The 22430-nt window shown below is 41.1% G+C and overlaps 1 protein-coding gene and 1 long non-coding RNA gene across 3 annotated transcripts in view; one reads left to right on the forward strand and one right to left on the reverse strand.

Annotated features, from left to right (window-relative positions):
• Window positions 1-1955: 1955 nt before the first annotated feature.
• On the reverse strand, window positions 1956-3855 carry LOC145513041 (uncharacterized). The gene is made up of 2 exons (XR_014059073.1): window positions 3713-3855; window positions 1956-3588 (listed from the first exon to the last, which is right to left on the reverse strand). It is a non-coding gene; the product is annotated as an uncharacterized LOC145513041 (long non-coding RNA).
• The window catches only part of RUSC2 (RUN and SH3 domain containing 2), a 58558-nt gene continuing 39332 nt past the window's right edge, over window positions 3205-22430 (forward strand). The window contains exon 1 of one of the 2 annotated variants that reach the window (XM_081507836.1): window positions 3205-3523. The gene's annotated coding sequence lies outside the window, so the exon portion shown is untranslated. The remainder of the gene's footprint in view (window positions 3524-22430) is intronic. The other variant, XM_081507833.1, reaches the window with a different exon arrangement.

Here is a 22430-nt window from a genome sequence, read left to right on the forward strand (position 1 = left end):
ATTCTGAGAAATTAAGTCAGTGATGAGAATAGTTGCTAAAAGGTCATATCGTTTTGGGAAGAGAAGCCTCCATTTGAAAGTGGTCATGACTTGCTCTAAGTATGAAAGTGAGTAGGCCAATGTGTCTGGTCTTTAGAGAGAAGGATAAAACATGAAGAGAAACAGATGAGACATTATTTCATTTCAGGAGCACACCCCTTGAGGGGTTTTCTGAAGTGGGATGAGTTATGAGATCTTTTCACTTGAGCTAGATGGAATAACTGCCAAAAGCAAAAACAGAGAGGTGATTCTAGCGTACGTAGGCCAGGTTTATACTTGTTCCTCATCTACAGTGTCTCAGGAATAGGGAGAGATCATGGGACGATTTGGCTCATCCTGCATCTTTAAGAACTTTTGGGGAAAGACCATATTTACCACTGCCGGAAACAGAGAAACAAGGGAGCATTGTCCTAGATCCAACATTTCCCTGTAATTCTAGCTCCAAATCTTCTAAGAGGTGTACAAAGGGTTTCGGAGAACACTCAGCATTTGGAGGATCCTGGGAGTCATCTGAGACTATTTGCTCTTCTTTACCTCCAACCCCCAGTGACACATTACATTAATCATTAAGTCCTATAGAGTCTATACCCTTAATGTCTCTTGAATCTATATCCTCTTATCTAACCCCTCAGCCACTGCCCTAATTCACACCCTCCCATTTCTCATCACAATTAGCACAGTCTGCTAACTGGTCTCTTTCCTCTAATTCAGTATCCACACTGTGACTGGAGTGAGGTTTCTAAAGTACATATTTGTTCAAATACTGATAATATTGAAGAATATTTCTGCCTTTAACGATGCAAATAATTCCTTTTCTCAGTGATGCAAATTAATTTTGTCTGGAAGAGAATTTACATTTCTAAAAGTCAAATACCCTTGTGAACCAGTCTTAGTGCCTTACTGGTTCTCTCATTAATTAGTGAATTAAATATGGCTCTATTTTATATTTGTATAAGACTCATAATTTTAACTTTTTGAAAAATTATCCTGTAACACAAATAACAGGAAGTAACCCACATTTGCTGAGGTCAAAAATAAGACTGTATGAATGGATAGAAGGACGCATCATCAACCCAGAGTAAGAGTTAAACGACCTCAGTGAGAAGTAGAATCAGCTTGGGGAGACCCCAAGAACCTGGGGAGTAGTCTCTTTGTGTCTTCACTTGACTCCTCTTTAGGCAACAGACCGATACTTCCCAGCAAATTGGTTTTTTCTGCAACTCAGACCATTTGACAAGTAAAATTTGACACCACTATCAAATTTCCATTGTAAGTCTAACCATGAGTAAAAGGGTAATTCTCTCTCCCCCAAGTCTAAATTCTCGGGGAAACAGTTCCAACTGGCCTAGCTTAGGCTAAGACCCCCACCCTGGACCCTTTATCTGCATGAACATTCAGTTTTTCACTGGTCTCCCTGACTAGTCCAAGCCCTCTCCACTTTGCCCCCAGACCTGTAGTTCTAAAGTTCATATTTGATTTAGCATCCTGCCTCCAGATAAAGTATTTCTCCACTGCTTACCGGATGAGTCCCAGCTCCTTAGTTTGTCATGGAAGGCTCTTCATTATCACAGCCCTGACCATCTTTGCTATACTCTCTGCATACCTCCCACTCATTATTCAAAGCTCAGCTCACATGACTTTTGTGAGGCCTGAGGATGTATTACACAATATGACATTTATCTGCTTCCTTGACTGTGACCTAACAAGCCTGGGAGTGCCTAGAGCACAGGGTCTCAGACTGTCTTTCACAGAGGATGGAACCTAGTGAGGTTCTAATAACTATTCGTTGAAAGACCACCTGCCCCCACCCCCGTTTGGATACAAGAAGACAACAGTCTTCAGTGTCTCACATACACCCTGCCTAGGAGCAGGAAGCACATGAGTTCTGATAAAGAAAAAAATATTCATTACACTTGTTAAAGATGGTAAGGCAAACTTTATTTTCAGGGGAGGGGCGGGGGGGCAGTGAGGGCAGGGAGTGGGCCGGGGACCATGGAATAGCTATAGGAACCACTGCAATTAGGTGCTGCAGTGGGCGAGAGATTGAGCTCAACTCAGACCCCAACAAAGACAAGTGATAATTTATTAGCCAAGCAGCAGGGTAGAGGTCAGTGGCTGGAAAATTACAGCCTTCATCTATTCTGGCTGCTATAATAAAACACCACAGGGATTGCCCTGGTGGTCCAGTGGTTAGCCTTGGTGCTCCAAATGCACGGGGCAGGGGTTTGGTCCTTGGTTGGGAATGAAGGTCCTGCATGCTGCATGCCATGGCTAAAAAACACACCACACTACAGACTGGGTAGCTTATCAGCAAATTTCTCAGAGTTCTAGAGGCTGTAAGTCTGAGATCAAGGTGCCAGCATGGTCACTAGGTGCTCTCCGGTCAGATACTTCCCAATCTGAAGGACTTGGCTAGGGAGCTCCATGAGATAGCTTCCGTGATGCTACTAATCCTAATTATGCAAGCTCCTCATGACCTAATCACCTCTCAAAGGCCCCACCTACTAATGTTTGGGGGTTAGGATTTCAACATATGAATTTTGGAGGGACATGAATATAGCAATTAATAAGAAGAAACATCAGAGGAAAGGGGGATTCTTGGTAGATCAACTCAACAGAATTCTTGCTGAAAGCAGGCCAAGGTGATAAAATACCAAGGACGGTCAGATATCAAGAGCGGAGAATTTCCAATAAACTGATTTAAAGGGATTCTTGCTCAAACAGGATTCTATAAGGACAAAGAGGGAAGCCCAAAGTCAAGCCTGGTCCAGGGCCGACTCAGAAGAACCTGACTTAATTTTTGGCCAAAGGAGACAGTCTTTGTTCCGTTCTAGACTTCTACCAGGCTCTTGATCCTGGCTATGCTGGGGTGCTTTTAAAAATACCAAGGCTGGGCACCACCCAACCCCTACTCCACCCTACCCGTGCTTCTGGATCAATTGGTCTCTGCTGAGGTCAGACTTTAGTTTTGTTTTTTTATTTTTCCCAAGAGGTTCTACTGCGGTGTCAGGCAGAGAATCGCTCCATTAGGCGAAGGCGGATGCGCAAATGCACCTGCCTTCCACACACCAGTTAAGCTGCGCGCGAGGGTTTTCTGGGTTCCAGCACAGCCCAGCCACTTAGCCGGCACCACCCCGAAGGGGCGGGGCGCAGGCCGCAGAAGGCGGGGCCACGGCTGAAGCTCCGCGGCTCCCCTCGCGGGAAAGCACTGCGCGTGACTCGCCGCGCTCAATGCAGAGGGGGCCAGGAGGTGGGCGAGCACCCCCACTGGCCCAGCGGGCCGAAGCACGGGCCATCCTAAGGGACGGCATGAGGGCAGTTCAGATCGGACCATCGGCGCCACAGCTGCAGGGGAGGACCGGGCATTACCAAGCTGTCTGAGAGAAGGGGGACGCCTGCTTGTCCCGGCTGCAACGCGACCCCTGCAGGGCGCGAGACGCCGCAGCTGCCTGCGCCGTAAGACCACGCTGAGGCGAGAAACCAGGTAGGACGCGTCTCTGGGGCAGGTGAGATCCCGGAGGTCCGCTGTCCTCGCGTTCCAAATGATCCCTTGGGAGAAAGGCCCTCAGTTGGCTCACCTATCCAGTCCTTGGCGCGCCCTCCCTTCCCTTCAGCCCTTCCCCCTCGTCCCGTCAGCCCCACCCTGCGGTCTTGCTTGACCCTTTGGACCAACCTCATCTTCAGTCCTATCCTTTCAGTTCCGCCATCCACTGAATCCTCAGTCACCCAGGACAAGCCATCCTTTGGGGCGTCACCCCAGATCCACCCCAACCGTCTCCTCAAACTGTCCCTTCGAGACACCGCCTCAGCTGACTCGCGCCCAGGGGTCATCGTTGTCCCCACATCTCCTGTGACGGCCCTGGAGGAGCGCGCGTGGCCGCTCAGCACCCACCCCGGCGACTGCGGCGGGAGTCCTCTGCACGCCGGGTCCTTTGCACCCTCCGCCCCTTTGGTCCCTGGTTCCCACCTTGATGCCTGTTTGAGCCGGGCTGGGATCGGTCTCTCACATCCAGTTTTACCTTGGGAAAACCTGTGGTCTGGCATTTTGCCAGGCCTCTGCTACCGCTCTTACCTGCTGCAAAGGGTACCGTGATACCGTTCCCAGGGCTGCCTTGGGATGCCAGGCTGGCGCTGAGGACACCAGGGGGCTGCCCTGGAGGCAAGGACCGTACACGATTCGTTTGTATCTCCAGTGCCCAGCACAGTGCCTGGCACATGATAGACTCAGTAAATATTTGATGGGTGAGTGAATGAATGAAATGCAGAGGCTGTGAGGCAGTGTTTCGTGGAAAGATGTGTCATTAGTTACATGAATGGGGGAAAAACGAAGGGCGTCTGGGGATTGCTTGTGGTGCTCATGGTGGGAGCATAAAACTGAACATACTCAGTCTCTCAGTTCATGCATCTAATTTCATTTACATAGAAGCTTCTTTTTATTAGCTGTTTTACCTTTATGTTATGTTTACCAAAAAGAAAAAATTAAGGTCGAAGGCTGCAGAAATTTTTATTGGTCAGTCCTTCAGTGGCTGCCCAGATAATCTTTAAAGAGCTTTACACAGGTGACCCCCCTCCTCTTGCCCTAGACACTAACTGCTCACTCTAGGAAAGAATTGCGGAGGCTAGCCACATCCTTCAAACCTGATTCAGTGTACCGGATCAGCTGGTGCTTCAGGACAGGTTGGAGGAATGACCTCAGTTACTTTACCCTTTTAATTCTTGGATACCTCCCCTCCCCCTTCTTCCACTGGAGAGGGGAGACAATCCCAGCCTGGCCTAGTGTGAGACTTATCAAAGATTCCTGAACACTACTCTAGTATGATCAGGCCATATGAGCCATTTATATCTCAGTAGACCAGCATCAAGCAGGAATTACCACTCTCTAAACAGTGTCAGTAATAACCAAGAACATAGGCCTTTTAAAGATGGGATTCTCAAAGAACAGAGAGCCTGAAATCTGTTTTTGTTGATGCCTAAGAGGATGACATGAACAGATTCAATTTCCTGAAGCTAAAACAGGGTTTGGCGATCTCAGTTTTGGCCCAGGGTCCGTGGGGAAATAGATGATATTGCTGACTGATGAAACAATGGCTGGAAAGCTGCAGGACTTTATAAGAAGTGTTGCCTGACTACTAGTGGCATTATTGTCACTGGGGCTCAGAGTACTGTTGTTGTTCAGTCACTAAGGCATGTCTGACTCTTTGCGACCCCATGAACTGTAGCACACCAGTCTTCTCTGTTCTTCACTATCTCCCTGAGCTTACTCAAACTTATATCCATTGAGTCAGTGATGCCATCCAACCATCTCATCCTCTGTGACCCCCTTCTCCTCTTGCCCTCAATCTTTCCCAGCATCAGGGTCTTTTCCAATGAGTCAGCTCTTCGCGTCAAGTGGCCAAAGTACTGGAGCTTCAGCATCAGTCCTTCCAATGAATATTCTGGGTTGATTTCCTTTAGGATTGACTTGTTTGATCTCATTGCTGTCCAAGGGACACTCAGGAGCCTTCTCCAGCAGTACAGTTCGAAAGTGTCAATTCAGAGTATTAGTAGGCAAAAATTGTGACTGAAATTTCTTAGGGGGCTCCGTGGAAATTAGTAATGGTAATGGTTTCAGGGAATTGGGAGATCCCACCACTGTCTCTGGTGTTCTGCTATGCCAGTCCCTCCTCACTCACGTATGTGCTCAGTCATGTTCGACTCTTTGCATGTCCCTCCTACTGTATGGCTATAGAGTATTCACCATCATTGTTTCTCTTCTGCTTTGAGCCAGGTCAAAATCTGATTTCCTCTGATTTTTATGTTAAGTGTCTAAGGTCCCTTTTTGAGGCCAGGCCTTCCTAACTGGAAGCTGGGTAATGTTCTCACTCATTTCTAGCTTTGGTTTATCCTTCTCTACTTTTTCTTTCTCCCTTTCTCTGACTTCGTAAATTTAGAAAGTAAGTCTTGGATCACAGATACTCAAAGCAGGAAGGGGCTCCTAAGCAGAATTAAGCATGGAGTCTAGAGACCAGTACTTTCAATTTTTTTTTTTTTGGTTAACCAGTATGTTTTTGATGGGCTTTTCTACACTACTCTGTCTAGGTCCCTGTTAAGACCTCAGTATCCCCAAAACAGTCTGGATTATTTATTTTCTCTTCACTTCCAATATGGCAGAGGGTTGCCAGATAAAATACAGGATGCCAAGTTAAATTTGAATTTCAGATAAATTACAGAGTATCCTGTATTTTTATTTGCTTCCTGTATTTTTATTTGCTTCCCTAGTTCATGGGAAGGTTTATGTGTTCTATTTTTCTCTGTGCAACTTTAGGAAAATAACTCACCCTTTTTTTCTGCTACTCATACACAATGACTGAGCACTTACTAAAAGTCAGTTGACTGAGATGGCTCACTGACTACATGTTAGGGTAAGGGCAGGCTTTGTAGAGATAGTCCAGTTGATCAGTGTTGAGGTTACCCAGAAAACACCCACTCAAACATTGACATATGATATTGTAGTTCCTGTCAAATGAGTCTGTCATGCAAAATGAGTGTATTGTTTTGAATGACCACATATAAACATTGTTCTGAGATTGACTTCAGGGGGTGAGGGTGGAGAATGGGATGCATTCTAATGAAAAGTTAAAACTCATAGCAGAATCTCTCTGGTATTACATTTATTCTTTTTTTTTTTTAAGTTGTGGTAAAATATATATAACATGAAATTTACTATTTAAACAATTCTTAAATATACAGTTCAGTGTCATTAAGTACATTCACATTGTTGTTCAGTCATCACCACCATCCATCTCCAGAACTTTTTTTTATCTTCTCAGACTGAAACTGCGTACTCATTAAACAATAACTCATTTCCTCTTCTCCCAGCCCCGGACAACCACCATTCTACTTTCTTTCTCTAGGATTTATCTACTCTCGGTACTACATGTAAATTGAATCATACAATATTTGTCTCTTTGTGACTGGTTTATTTCGCTTAACAAAATGTCTTCAAGGTTCATCCATGTGGTAGCTTGCATCCCAATTTCCTTCCTTTTTAAGGCTGAATAACATCCGTTGTAAGTATGTATCACATTATTTTTATCCACATAAAAGCTTGGGTTGCTTCCACTTTTTAGCTATTGTGAATAAAACTGCTTTGAACATTGGTGTACAGATATGAGTCCCTGTTTTCAATTCCATTGGCTATATACCCAGAAATGGAATTGCTGAATCATATGGTAATTTTACATTTAATTTTTTGAGGAACTGCCATACCATTTTTCACAGTGGCTGTACCATTTTACATTCCCACCAGCAATATGTCAAGCATTCCAGTTTTTCCGCAAATTTGCCAACACTTATTTTGTGTTTTGTTTTTTTAAATAATAGTCATCCTAATGGGTCTGAAGTGGTATCTCATTGTGGGTTTGATTTGCATTTTTCTAATGGCTAGTGATGTTTAGTATCTTTTCTTGTGCTTATTGGCTGTTTTTATATTTTCTTTGAAGAAAAGTCGATTAGAAATCCTTTGCCTATGTTTAATTGAGTTATATCTTTCTATTGTTGAATTGTAAGAGTTCTTTATATATTTAGGATAGAAGTCCCTTATCAGATATTATGATATGAAAATATATTCTCCCATTTCATGGGGTTGCCTTTTCACTCTTTTGTATATTCGTTGATACACAAAAGTTTTTAAATTTTGATGAGGTCCTGTTTACCTATTTTTTCTTATTTTTTCTATTTTTTCTTAATAAATCATTGACAAATTCAATTCTTCTTTATCCATTCATCTGTCATGAAGCTCTTTCCCTATGTTTTCTTCTAAGTTTTATTGAATAGATTTGTCTCTTATGGTTAGGTCTTGATCTATTTTGAGTTAAATTTTCTATGGTGTGTAAGATAAGGACCCATTCTTTTGCATGTGGATATCTAGTTTTCCTAACACCATTTGTTGAAGACTGTCCTTTCCCCTTTGAATAGTGTTGCCATTCTTGTTGAGTATCAGTTGACCAGATATGCCAGGTTTATTTCTAGGCTCTCTATTTTCTTTCATTGGTTTCTATGTCTGTCTTTATGCCAGTACCACCCTCTTTTTTTTTAATTTATTTTTTATTGAGGTATAGTTGAATTACAGTGTTCAGCAAAGTGACTTGGTTATACATATATATATACTTTCTTTTTAATATTCTTTTCCACTATGGTTTACCACAGGATATTGAATATAGTTCCATGTGCTATACAGTAGGACCTTGTTGTTTATCCATTCTGTACATACCAGTTAGCATCTGCTAATCCCAAACTCCCAATCCACCCCTCCCACCCCCCACACCTTGGCAACCACCAGTCTATGCTCTATGCCCCTGATTTTGCTTCTATTTCTTAGATTCATTTGTGTCATATTTTCGATTCCACATATAAGTGATATCATATGGTATTTGTCTTTATCTTTCTGACTTACTTCATTTAGTATGATAATCTCTAGTTGCATCCATGTTGTTGCAAATGGCATTATTTTGTTCTTTTTTATGACTGAGTAGTACTTCATGGCATCACTTGGATGGCATCACCAACTCAGTGGACATGAGTTTGAGAAAACTCCAGGAGATAGTGAAGGACAGGGAAGACTGGTGTACTGCAGTCCATGGGGTCACAAAGAGTTGGACACAACTTAGCAACAGTGCTTCATAGTATATATGTACCACATCTTCTTTATCCATTCATCTGTCAGTGGACATTTAGGTTGTTTCCATGTCTTGGCTACTGTGAATGGTGCTGCTATGAACATAGGAATGCATGTATCTTTTTGCATTATAGTTTTGTCTGGGTATATGCCCAGGAGTGGGATTGCTAGATCATATTATGGGCTTCCCTGGTGGCTCAGACAGTAAAGAACCTGCCTGCAGTGCAAAAGACTCAGGTTCGATCCTGGGTCAGAAAGATCCCCTGGAGAAGGAAATGGCAACCCACTCCAGTATTTTTGCCTGGGAAATCCCATGAACAGAGGAGCCTGGTGGGCTCCAGTCCACAGAGTAGCAAACAGTCAGATACGACTGAGCGACTAACACTTTCAACTTTTGTGGTAATTCTACTTTTAGTTTTCTGAGGAACCTCCATACCGTTTTCCACAGTGACTGCACAAGCTTACATTCCCATTAATGGTGTAGGAGGGCTCCTCTCACCATTTGTTAGCATTTGTTACTTGTAGACTTAAAAAAAAAAATTTCATTTGTTTGTTTATTTGGCTGCACCAGGTCTTAGTTACAGCATGTGAATTCTTAGTTATGGCATGTGGGACCTAGTTCCCCAACCAGGGATCGAACCCTGGCACCCAGCATTGGGAGCATAGAATCTTAGTCACTGGACCACCAGGGAAGTCCCCACTTTTAATGATGGCTGTTCTGATCCTCATGAGACAGTACCCTACTCTTTTGATGACTGTAGGCTGTGTGGTAAGGAAGTATGAATCCTACAACTTTGTTCTGCTTTTTTAAGATTTTTTTTAAACTATTCAGGATCCCTTGTGATTTCATACAAATTTTAGAATGAATTTTTCTATTTCTGTAAAAATTATCATAGGATTTTGAAAGGGATCTCATTGAATCTGTGGATTGCTTTGGGCAGTTGACATCTTTTCATTATAATAGAAAGAACACAGTGTTAGTTGCTTAGTCGTGTCCAACGCTTTGCGACCACATGGACTGTAGCCCACCAGGCTTCTCTGTCCTTGAGGTTCTCCAGGCAGGAATACTGGAGTGGGTAGCCATTCCCTTCTCCAGGGGATCTTCCCAAGCCAGGGGTTGAACCTGGGTCTCCCTCATTGCAGGCAGATTCTTTACTATCTGAGCCACCAGGGAAGCCTCACATGAGATCTACCCTCTTAACAAATTTTAAGTTTACAATATATTGTTGATTGTAGGTATGTTGTTTTACAGCATATCTTTAGAGCTTATTCATCTTGCTTGACTGAAACTTTATACCCAATGAACAACAACTCCTCATTTCCCTCTCCCCCAGTCAGCCGTCATTCTACTCTTTTATTCATGAATTTAACTATTTTAGATTCCTGATATAAGTGAAATTGGGCAGTATTTGTCATTCTGTGTTGTTCTGTGATGTTAGTCTATTTCACTTGGCATAATGTCCATCCATGGTGTTGCATACTGCAGGTATTGACATCTTAACAATATTAAGTCTTATGATCCATGAACACATGATATCTTCCCTCTTCTTTTTTCTTCCAGTAGCATTTTATAGTTTTCAGTGTACAAGCCTTTACCTTCTTGGTAAAGTTTATTCCTAAGTATTTTATTCTTTCTGATGCTGTTGTAAATGGAATTATTTTCTTAATTTCCTTTTCAGAATGTTCATTATTTTTGTCTAGAAACACTAAACTGATTTTTAAAATTTTTTTCTCTCATCCTTATTTTGGAGAAGGCAATGGCACCCCACTCCGGTACTCTTGCCTGGAAAATCCCATGGACGGAGGAGCCTGGTAGGCTACAGTCCATGGGGTCGCTAAGAGTTGGACACGACTGAGCGGCTTCACTTTCACTTTTCCCTTTCATGCACTGGAGAAGGAAATGGCAACCCACTCTAGTATTCTTGCCTGGAGAATCCCAGGGACGGCGGAGCCTGGTGGGCTGCCGTCTATGGGGTCGCACAGAGTCGGAAACGACTGAAGCGACTTAGCAGCAGCAGCATCCTTATTTATTTATTTTAAAAATATTTATTTATTTATTTGGCTGCGCCAGGTCTCAGTTGCAACACGTGGCATCTTTAAGTTGCAGCTCTCAAACTCCTAGTTGTGGCATGTGGGATCCAGTTCTCTGACTAGAGTTTGAACCCAGGTCCCTTGCATTGGTAGCACAGTCACCAAAGAAAAGTTAAGTTATAGTCTATATACTGTGTATAAAACAAAAGTGTGTAAGTAAAAGTGTACATTTTAAAAGTTTTACTGAAATACCTAGGTTTTTTAAAAAAATTATTTTTGATACTTAAAGCAGAAAATTGCTGTTCACTGGAATTCTTGGAAGATGAGACTTTGAGTTCTGAAATATATGCTGTTTTTGGCTTCTTGTGTGAGATCCTGTGGTCAAGGACGAAGAGTTGATAACTGGGTGGAGAGGGAAAAAGAGTCAGCCAACTTCTGGCTAGATTTAGTTATTTTAGGATCCAAAGTTTATACTTAAGTTTATCTTAGGATCCTAAAATCTATATTTAACTTGTTTATCTGTTTTTATACTTTTGTACTTCCTTTCTTTTCTTGTATAATTATTTTAAGAAAGAAAATACAACCTTATATTTAGTGTCCTTAGGGAAAAAGAGAAAATTGGTTTTTACCCATGTTCAGGTAAAAGAAAGATCAGAGTATTCCTAAAGTCAGTATAGATAAGATTCAGAAGACCCCAACGGAAAAAGCAAAAACTCCAGATGGGAGAGTTGGGAACCCACTGCTGATCCCATTCATCTGTGAGTTGTTTCAATTCCAAAATGTTATTTTCTTGTTATCTGAAGGATAACAAGGATCTGTTTATTTAAAGATACAGCCAGGGACTTCCCCGGTGGTCCAGTGTTTAAGAATCCATCTTACAATGCAGGGGATGTGGGTTTGATCCCTGGTTGGGGAACTAAGCCCACACCCTACAGCTACTGAAGCCTCACACTCTGGAGCCCTAGAGCCACAACTAAAAAGAAGCCTGAGCACCGCAAAAAAAAGATCCCGTGTGTGCCACAACTAAACCTGAAGCAGCCAAATAAATAATTTTTTTTAAAAAAGATACAGCCAAACTGTTATCAGACCAACCTAGTCTCTGAAGGTTCTAGATAGCTAGAGTTTATCTGCGAGGCTAATCATTTCCTTTTAAATATCCTCCAAATCAGGGTCCCAAACCTCCAGGATCTAATGCCTGATGATCTGAGGTGGAGCTGATGTAATAACAATAGAAATAAAATGCACAATAAATATAATGCTCTGGAATCACCCTGAAACCACAGCTACCACCCCATCCCCCAGGTCCATGGAAAGACTGTCTTCCATGAAACTGGTCTCTGGTGCCAGAAAGGTTGCTGCTGCTGCTGCTATGTCGCATCAGTCGTGTCCGATTCTGTGCGACCCCATAGACGGCAGCCCAAAAGGCTCCTCTGTCTCTGGGATTCTCCAGGCAAGAACACTGGAGTGGGTTGCCATTTCCTTCTCCAACGCATGAAAGTGAAACGTGAAAGTGAAGTTGCTCAGTTGCATCTGACTCTTCGTGACCTCATGGACTGTAGCCCACCAGGCTCCTCCATCCATGGGATTTTCCAGGCAAGAGTACTGGAGTGGGTTGCCATTGCCTTCTCTGCCAGAAAAGTTGGGAACCACCTTTTTATCTCCTGCTCCAAAAGGATAGTAATTTAAACATTTCTGTCTTGCTTATATGTTACTATTTAACAAACATTCCACAACTTAGTGGCTTACAACAATGACTGATTGTATCCAGTTTTGTGAGTTGGCTAAGGGGTTTTTCGCAGTTCCAAAAGATGGGTTCTTGAAATGTTTTGAATAGAAGCATTGCTGGGTGAATTGTCTCCCAAGTCCTTCTCTTTGAAGGACTTCTCTTATTTGGTGGGAAAGGGCTATTCTGCTTCTATTCAAAACATTTCCAGAACCCATCTTTTGGAACTGCAAAAAACCCCTTAGCCAGCTCACAAAACTGTGAGATATAATCAATCATTGTTGTAAGCCACTAAGTTGTGGAATGTTTGTTATACAGTAATATATACATGAGACAGCAATGTTTAAATCACTGTTATTTGGAACAGCAGTCCCCAACCTTTAACTCCTTAGATAATATAATTTCAAGTTCAGTTTATAGGCTGATTTATGTAATATGCTTAGCCTCACACCCAACACAGAAACTTGCAACATTATTAGTTTATTCATCCCTAATGATAGTGGTTGGAGAAGGGAGTCCTGGAAGCAGAACCACCTGCCCATTATGCATCGTGAGTCCTTTTGACAGCCAGGTGGTGGTGATAGATATTTAACAAGGAGCACTAATGGCTCCTTGTTAAGCTATGGCTTTTTATTGGGTTGTTGAGAATATGTAGTAGAGAATAGAAATTTTCAAAATATTTTTTAGAGGGGAGATCTTTAAGTATATTCCATAGATAAGTGGACACAAAAAGGTAAAGGCTGAGCTGTTTTGGTTGAAGGCAAAGGGTTGGGAGAAGTAGAGTCTAACCTGTTCATCTCTCCTTCCTTTCCTCTCCATCACATTCACTTCCCTTTCATTGTCAATGGAAGGGCTCTGTAAAGCACACGTTAGGCCAGTCACGGTGACTACTGAGTTTTGCCTACTGAGTCATGACTCCAAAATGGAAAGAGGTTGAGAGAAATGAAGATCCCATCATCTTCAGCTGATCACCTGCCAGTAACCAATCATGATTTGACAGAAATATAGCCAAAATATTTACTGCATACATACAGTTCCTAAATTCCTACGTGAAATGCTTAGCCTTAATTTAATGAGCTATCTGGAACCAGGAATGAATTATAAATTCCTCTTACCCTTTGATCCAAGACCTATGCAATTTGTCAACCTTTTTTAGTCCAAAGCCAAGAAAATATTTTCTAGCCATAACTTCTAGTTTATAGTAAGGAAAAAGTTTGTTTTTAGAATATTTTATAATAATGTATATGCTTTAAATATATATATACATTGAATATTGGATGGGCTCCGTACCTCCCTCCCTTTGCATGCTATTAGCCTCTTTGCTTAATTTCCTCTAGATATGTGTTAATTCTTAAACTTGAGGCTGCATAAAAATCACTTGTCACTCCTGAAATTCTGATTCAGTAAGTCCAAGCATTTACCAGTCTAATAAATTCCCAGGAGAGGCTGATTCTACTGATCCATAGACTACACTTTGAGTAGAACTACTGTTAGACCCAAACTCTAGTCTCAGCTTCTTGATCAGTGGTTCTCAGACTTAATCAACATAAAGGTTTTTGGTTTTGTTTTGAAAGAAAACAAAAGGCTCTAATGCATAAGACCCAGGAATCAAAGGCCAAATAGTGCCACTAAGAGTGTGATTTATGGCATATCATTTCCACACTGTGTTTTCTTCCTTTAGAGATTAGGTTTATACACCTATTACTCATTTAAGATTAAGAGATTGTGGAGAATAGAGTCCAAAGAAATGCTATTCACTGCTCAGATTTTGACCTAGAAAATGTTTAAACTTAACTGTGTTTTTATGGAGACAGACAAAATGAAGGTTACTGTGATATTTTCCTTTGAAACAAATAAATCTTGGCTGTTTTGTTTAAAAATATTTTCTGAGAAAGTGTTTGTCTCTTTCTGTAATTATAGGTGGAGTATATTTTCACTGTTGAAAATCTAGAAAAATACAGACAAGTATAAAATGACAACATATCATTGAACAGTTTTTGGAAACCAAATTTTTAATGGTTGGGTAACAAATCCGTTGTTTGAATTTACCATAATTTACTTAACACATGTTAGACATTTGAGGTTTCTAAAAATAGCTTTCTTTTTTCTGAAAAATGTTCAGATTAATAACCTTATGAAAAAAAACTTTGATAATTTCTTTAGTATAGAATTCTGGAGGTGGAGTTAGAGGATCTGAATATTTTTAAGACTGGATATATATATATATTTTTTCCCCCAACCTCAATATGAAGGTACCAAAATATGCTTTTATTGACAAAGTGTGAAAATGCCTGTTTAGTTGTCTTCACCAGGATTAACTATTACTATTTTGTTTGATAATAGATGAACAAAAGGCAATATTTTAATAGTGTTTTAAATCTTACTGTATGCTTATTAGCTATATTCTGTTCCCTCTTCTATGGAGTGTTTGCTCATATCCTGCCCATTTTCCTATTATGATCTTAGTTTCAAGGGAATAAGTCAGTCACAGAAGGACGAATACTGCATGATTCCATTTGTATGAGGAATCTAAAATAGTCAAAGTCATAGATATAGGAAAAAGAATAGTGGTTGCCAGGAGCTGGGGGTGGGGGGAAAGAGGAGATGATGTTCAACTGGTATAAAGTTTGAGTTATGCCAGATGAATAAGTTCTAGAGATCTGCTGTACATTATGCTTATAGTTAGCAATATTGCCTGTATACTTAAAAAATTTTTAAGAGAATAGAAATACAGAAAATTTGAGTGCCTAACTACGTCTCAAGGATGTTGCTTCATCATTTAATTCCTCTCTTTCTAAATCTTCAATGTCAGTGGAGACAAAGTTAAGAAAAAGAAAAGAAAGAGTAAAAGTGTATTTCCCAGAACTGAAGAAGAGTCTCAAAATCAAAAGGGCCCACTGAGTGCCCAGCACAACCAATAGAAATACCATACCCTAGGGTAACTTGTCATGAAAATTTAGAACACTAGAGAGATAGAGAAATTTTAAACTGTTAATTTTTTTTTAAAGTTTACATACAAGCATCAGAAATCAGAATGGCTCTGTACTCAACAAGAATGGAATCTAATTAGTAAGCAGAGAGCAGTGTTTTCAGATTCATGAGAGGAATTGATTTCTAACCTAGGGTTTTATGCTCAGCCAAATTATCAACTGTGAGAGTTTAAAATATATACTTTCAGAGATTCATTACAAAAATATTCCTACTATGTATCCTTTCTTAGAAAGCTATTACAGAATATGCTTCAGTAAAATGAGAATATAAACAAGAAAGAGGAAATCATGGGATCTAGAACACAGGGCAACTAAGAGAAGAGAGGCAAAGAGAATTCCTAGGATGAGGATACAGAGAAGTCCAGCATGATAGGGGTGTTGTAAACCATAGAGGAGAGTCAATTCAGAATGTATCAGGAGAACAGAAAGTTCCAAAAGGATTATGGTCCAGGAAAAAAAAAGGAACTATGTTTGACTGTTTGGAAAATTAGATTGAGAGCAATTTTTACAGTTCTGCTAGAGAATTTGGGAAGAATTAGGGATAAATATATAGAAAACTAAACTAAAGAGAGTCAAGTATTAAAGTTATAACCCATCATTTCATGGCAAATAGATGGGGAAGCAATGGAAACCATGACAGACTTTATTTTCTTGAGCTCCAAAATCACTGCAGATGGTGACTGCAGCCATGAAATTAAAAGACGCCTGCTCCTTGGAAAAACGGCTATGACCAATCTAGACACATATTATAAAGCAGAGACATTATTTTGCCTACAAAGGTCCCTATAGTCAAAGCTATGATTTTTCCAGTAGTATGTATGGATGTGAGAGCTGTACAGGAGATAAGTGAGTGAGTGAGTGAGTGAGTGAGTGAGTGAAAGTTGCTCAGTTGTGTCCAACTCTTTGCAACTCCATAGACAGCAAAAAAGGCTGAGTGCCAAAGAATTGATGCCTTCAAACTGTGGTGCTGGAGAAGACTCTTGAGAGTCCCTTGAACAGCAAGGAAATCAAACCAGTCAATCCTAAAGAAAATCAACCCTGAATATTCCTTAGAAGGACTGATGCCGAAGCTGAAGCTCCAATACTTTGGTCACCTGATGCGAAGAGCTGACTCATGAGAAAAGACCCTGATGCTGGGAAGATTAAAGGCAAGAGGAGAAGGGGACAGAGGATGAGATGGTGGAATGGCATCACTGACTCAATGGACATGAGTTTGAACAAACTCCAGGAGATCAAGGACAGGGAAGCCTGGTGTGCTGCAGTCCACAGGGTTGCAAAGAGTCAGACATGACTAAGTGACTGAGCGACAACAAATAGACTCTTATTTGCTATACCAAGTCATAGCAAACACTGGATATTAATTAAATCAGAAAGTGTGAGGAAGGTGGATGTAGGAAGTAAAAACAGAATGTTTGAAATTAAGAAATAATTAAATATGCATGTGATTTATAAACATGAACATAAATGCCAGATGAGACAGCTGAAAGATTTGAAAATAGTGGAGAATGACAGAGATAGAAGGGGATGGAGCTGTGGATTTCTATTATTCTTATTATCATTATTTCTATTATTCATCATAAGCTTTATAGTGCAATGAAGCCTTTCCCTTCTCCAGGGGATCTTCCCAACCCAGGGATCAAACCCAGGTCTCCCAAATTGCAGGTGGATTCTTTACCAGCTGAGCCACAAGGAAAGCCCTTTCACTTTTAACTTTGTAACCATGTGCATATATTAATTTGATAAAGTCTTTATTTTTTAAAATAAATCCCCTGACACCACATCACCCTCTGGGTAGTGACTGTCTTGGTACTGTAACAGCCAGCCTTTGTTGACCACCCAACCAATCTGCTCAATTTTCCATTCACTTTTGCACCCTCTGCAGTCTAATTTCATTTCCACTAACCACTCCCCTGAAATTGTTTATATCAAGATCATCAGTGGACTCCTGGTTGCCAAATATGATGGACACTTTCAACGACACTGTTTTCTTTCAGTTTATCTAAGATACCAACCACTTTTCTTGCCTCAGGGCCTTTCACACATGTCATTCTCTCTGCCTGGAATGTTGTACCCAACTTTTCACCCATTTAACTTCCTTTCAGCTAACCTTTCAAAGCTCAACTTTTAATTTACAGAGAGGTCTTCACAATTTACCAGAAAGGCCTTCCCTGACCTCTTAATCACATCCTTCATCAGTCTTAATCAGATCCTCTTAATACTCTGCACTTTATTTTCAAGGCATTTATCACATTTCATAATTGTATTTTTATTTATGTAATTGTTTGCATTCCTCCACTAGATTGTAAGCTTCCTGAGGGCAGGGATAATACCTGTTTTGTTTACCACTGTATTCCAAGCAGTATCTCTATTCCTAGCCAATAAGAATCTTTGCCCAAAGATTGAATAATAATCCTAAAAAGAGGTATTTCAGAAGGGCCTAGAAGTAGAGCACTGATTTTAGGAATTAAAAGAGAGGATAGATTAGAGAGGCTTTTCTACAGCAGAAGCTATGGGACTTGGATAGGGTCTCCTGGGGTACATGTTTGGAAATAATTAGACCTTTTAAGGAGAATCTTGTCAGCCCATGAATTTATGTAGAGGACTCACCTTCACTGTCTTCTGCTAACAGGTAATTCAGATAGTCATGTACCTGTATTCACTGGGTAGGAAAATCTTGATTCATAGATAAATTGCATATTCACTCTGACTTTCTCTGTGTATTATCTTGTGATGTTTCCCGGGATTGAGTCACTTTCCAGCTTCTAGGGGGACAAAGAATAGAGCCATGAGGGTTAAAGATTTTGAGGTGGTGTGCCTGTTGAAAGGCACTGGGTATGACAGTGATAAGATTCTCTGCTGTGAATTGGTAGTAGGGCAGCCTCAGAAGGCAATAGGAAGGATTTAGATTCAAGGAAAGAAGACATTCCTGATTCACACTCATTATAATTATTTACTGAGCCTTCACTAAATGCCAATCACTGTTCCAGATGTTTTCTATATCTTTTAACTTCCACCAGCACCCTGTAAGGTGAGGTATTATTAGCCCCACTGTACAGGTGAAGAAACTGAGGGGAGTCAAATAATTTGCCTTTAGACTTTTTGGTGATGGCCATTCTGACGTGCACTCATCTTCTCCTGCAAGAACACCAAAATCGCAACTAGCTGCTGAACAGCCATCAACAGGAGAATGTTGGATCCCACCAGAATTAGACCTTAGGAGCAGAGTTATATACCAGCCATTTCTTAGCTCCCTTCCAAATGGCACAGTGGTAAAGAATCTGTCTGCCAGTTCAGGAGACACAAGATACATGGGTTCAATCCCTGGGTTGGGAAAATCACCTGGAGGAATAAATGGCAAGCATTCCAGTATTCTTGCCTGGAAAATTCCATGGACAGAAGAGCCTGGCAGACTACAGTCCATGGGGTCACAAAGAGCTGGACATGACTGAGCATGCACACAAGGTCAAGGTCTGTGTTGACCAGAAAGAAACAAAAGTGCTTGGCCTAAAGCTGGAGAGAGCAAATCAGGGTTCAGTTTCTTCATTATAAATGAACAGCAGTTTCTTAGTTGAAGTGAGTTCTTATGCCTTAAACAAAAGTGTTTGATGTAAATAGGGACTGAACTCCTGCAGAATGAATGGGAATAAAAATGGGGCTCAACTGAGAGCAAGTTATTGATAGATTCTAGTGACTACTTGAAGGGCTAGAGTTTTCAACCAAAACACATAATTTTGGTTGCCAATTCAGTACAAACTGGTCCCTGATTTAATAAATATGCTAACTGGCTTTCATGGATCGAGATAGCTTTTATGGGATTAACTGTGTATCCTTTGAATATACCACATTCCAAAGGCCTACTTCATAGTCTGTGTGGTCATAATTATTTAGTTGTTTGTTTAGTCTCCCAGACAAACTATAAGCAGTATATGAAGGCTAGCCCCGAGTCTGCTTTGTTCACCATAGTCCAGTGCCTTGAAACTCGTAGATGCTCAGTTAATGTTTATTGGCTCATTCATCTAGTCCTTGGGCAAGACTGGCATCTGAGGTTCTCAGGACCACAAACAAGTTCTATACATCTGCCCAAAGCAGGGGAGGAAGGCCTCCCGAAGCCTTGTTGTGCTTCTGGGATGAGCTATTAGACTCCCTAGGTTCTGCCTCCTTTGGGTGGAGCCTCAAAGACTTGATGCCACTGGTTTTAGCAGAGGGGCTCTGGTTTTAGTAGTGGGGCTCATCTTTGTTCTGAGATGTTAACTGTAAACGAATTGTGCTATTTCCTGTCCCCTGGGCAACTCAAAGGGGCCACAATTGAGGGGCAGTGAGAGTACAAGAGTTACAGTGTTCTCTGCTGAAACCTCCCCATTGCTACCCAGAGATGGCTCCAATATAGGCTAGCCAATCAGGAAATTCCAAACCCTTTTCCTGAACTCTAAACAGCTTGAGGAATCTCTCCAGCTGGAGTTGGAAAAGCTCCCAGTGAGGAGAGCCGAGTCTTATGTAACTTTTATGGACTGACCTTTTTTAGGAAAAAACAAACAGTTCCTCAGCTAGTGCTGGACTTTTTGAGGCACATGCTGCATTCTTTCCTAGAGGCTCAGCAGCTCACAAAACAGAGTTGAAGACTGGTGAGGTTCAACGTGGAGGGATGACGGAAGACAGAGAGAGGATGTCTGTTGGACCTTCTGGCTGGAATATGCTATTTTGGTTCTCATGCTGCAGCTCCCACTAGCAGTGAAGGGAGTGCGGTGTTGGGGTACAGGGAGAGGAGCTGCACCTGGGGATACTCGCCCTGCACATTCCAGAGGCCAGCCACTGTACCAGCTTTGTCCTCTCAGCACCCCACATCCCACCAGGGAGGAGTAGAACTTAGTGTGTATAAATACATCCACAATTGTAATGAACCAAATTCTGCTCTGGAAAAAGAAATTTGCCCAATTTAGTTTGGTAAAGATTCAATTCCTCCTTAGTTCAGTTCAGTGAACATTTTAAACCATGTGCCAGACTCTAGGCTAGGTTAAATGACTACAAAGATGAGTAAGACTGTCTCTATCCTTAACATGCAATCAAGGAGGAGAGAGAATGTATATAAACAGTTATAGTATACTTCCTTGCCATATAGTCCTGTGTACTTTATGTATTTCTTTTATTCTTAACTCTCTTATAAAGATAACCATCAGTTTTATGTCTACTTGTGAACTTAGAGGCCTGCTAATTTATGATAAACAAAAATACAGGAAAATCTCCCTTTTTAAGGTGTGACCAGTTATATTTCTAAATTATACGTGAAATAGGCACAACTTTCAAGAATATTCTTGTATTAATTGTTCTTATTTCCATAATTTTCTCAAACTGATATGAGGCATTTTAGAATTTTGAATGTAACTTGAATCTTTCAAAATAACAAATAGCTTTCTCACTGAATTAGGATTTGCCTGTACCTTTTGCTTTTTCTCTCAAATGAAGTATTAGGCAAACATCTACCACAGCAGTATCTTGGTAGATTATTATTGTTGTTGTTTAGTTGCTAAGTTGTGTCCGACTCTTTGCCACCCCATGAACTGTAGCATGCCAGGCTTCCCTGTCCTTCACTATCTCCCGGAGTTTGCTCAAACTCATGTCCATTGAGTCAGTGATGCCATCCAACCATCTCATCCTCTGTCGCCCCTTTCTCCTCCTGTGCTCAATCTTTCCCAACATCAGGGTCCTTTCCAATGAGTCAGCTCTTCACATCAGGTGAGATAATAAATATCAAATAGATAATAAATAATGGCTACTGTCATTGTGAGTATTATTCTTCAGCTACAAGTCATTCCCTTCTAGTCCATGTTGTGTGGTAAGCTAGTGAAAGTCGCTCAGTCGTGTCCAACTCTTTGCGACCCCATGGACTATACAGTCTATGGAATTCTCCAGGCCAAAATACTGGAGTGGATAGCCTGTCCCTTCTCCAGGGGATCTTCCCAACCCAGGGATTGAACCCCGGTTTCCCACATTGCAGGCGGATTCTTTACCAGCTGAGCCACAAGGGAAACCCAAGAATACTGGATTGGGTAGCCTATCTCTTCTCCAGCATAACTCTGGTAATTCCTGACTCTTTGCACATTGTCCTTAGTTTGCTTTTATAGTAGTTTAAGCCCTGTTTACAAAGCTATTTTAACTATTAGTAATAGAGCCTAGATTTACAGCTCTATGTCTTTGCTCAAAATAAGCTCACCTCTCTCCTCGTGCCTTTCATCCATATTTACTATATCCAAACTCATCTGACTGTTGATAGTTCCTTTGCTATCTACAACCATACCACATGTAGAAATCAGAGGGATAGGTAAAAGAGAAGGACTTGAGACCCAGGTCAGTTCAACTGTCGGTTTGGAACCTGGGGAGCAGGAGAAGAAGAAAAGAAAAAGGCCTGGTAGAGGCCTGGGATAGTATTATTAAATAGAAATAGAAGATAAAGGCTGTTTACGGCTCAGTCTGCACTCCAGAATGATAATGCAATAAGCTAAATTCCACAGATGTTTTTGAAGCACTTTATATGAGGGGAATTAGCCAGTCTGTCAGCTCCAATACAAATAAACTTAGAATTCTTCCTTCACATTCCTCAGTGGCTCCTTAGAGGGAGCTGCCTCTGAAATGTATGCAACAACCATGTGGGAAGAGGAAAGAGGATCCCTAGGCAGGCCCAGCAGAGTCAGAATTTTGAGAAACAGACTTTGAATAGAGAGGCCTTTAAAGTCCAGAATAGAAATCAGCAAATTATGGTCCATGCCAGAATAACTTTATAAGGTTTTTACATTTACGCTGAGAATGGTTTTTACATTTTTAAAGAGTTGTTTTTTTAAAAAAGGAAGAAGGGAATATATGGCAGAACTTTATGGCCACAAAGCCTAAGTAGTTACTGTCTGGCCCTTTACAGACAGTGTTTGCTGAAAGGAGGGTTTCCTGAAAGCTCACCAGAAGCTGCAGGATGCAGGAAAATCTGTTTTGAACCCTAGGGTAG

Source organism: Giraffa tippelskirchi, chromosome 1 (genome assembly GCF_054371585.1).
Source record: "Giraffa tippelskirchi isolate mGirTip1 chromosome 1, T2T-mGirTip1v1.2.pri, whole genome shotgun sequence".
Classification (NCBI taxonomy): domain Eukaryota; kingdom Metazoa; phylum Chordata; class Mammalia; order Artiodactyla; family Giraffidae; genus Giraffa; species Giraffa tippelskirchi.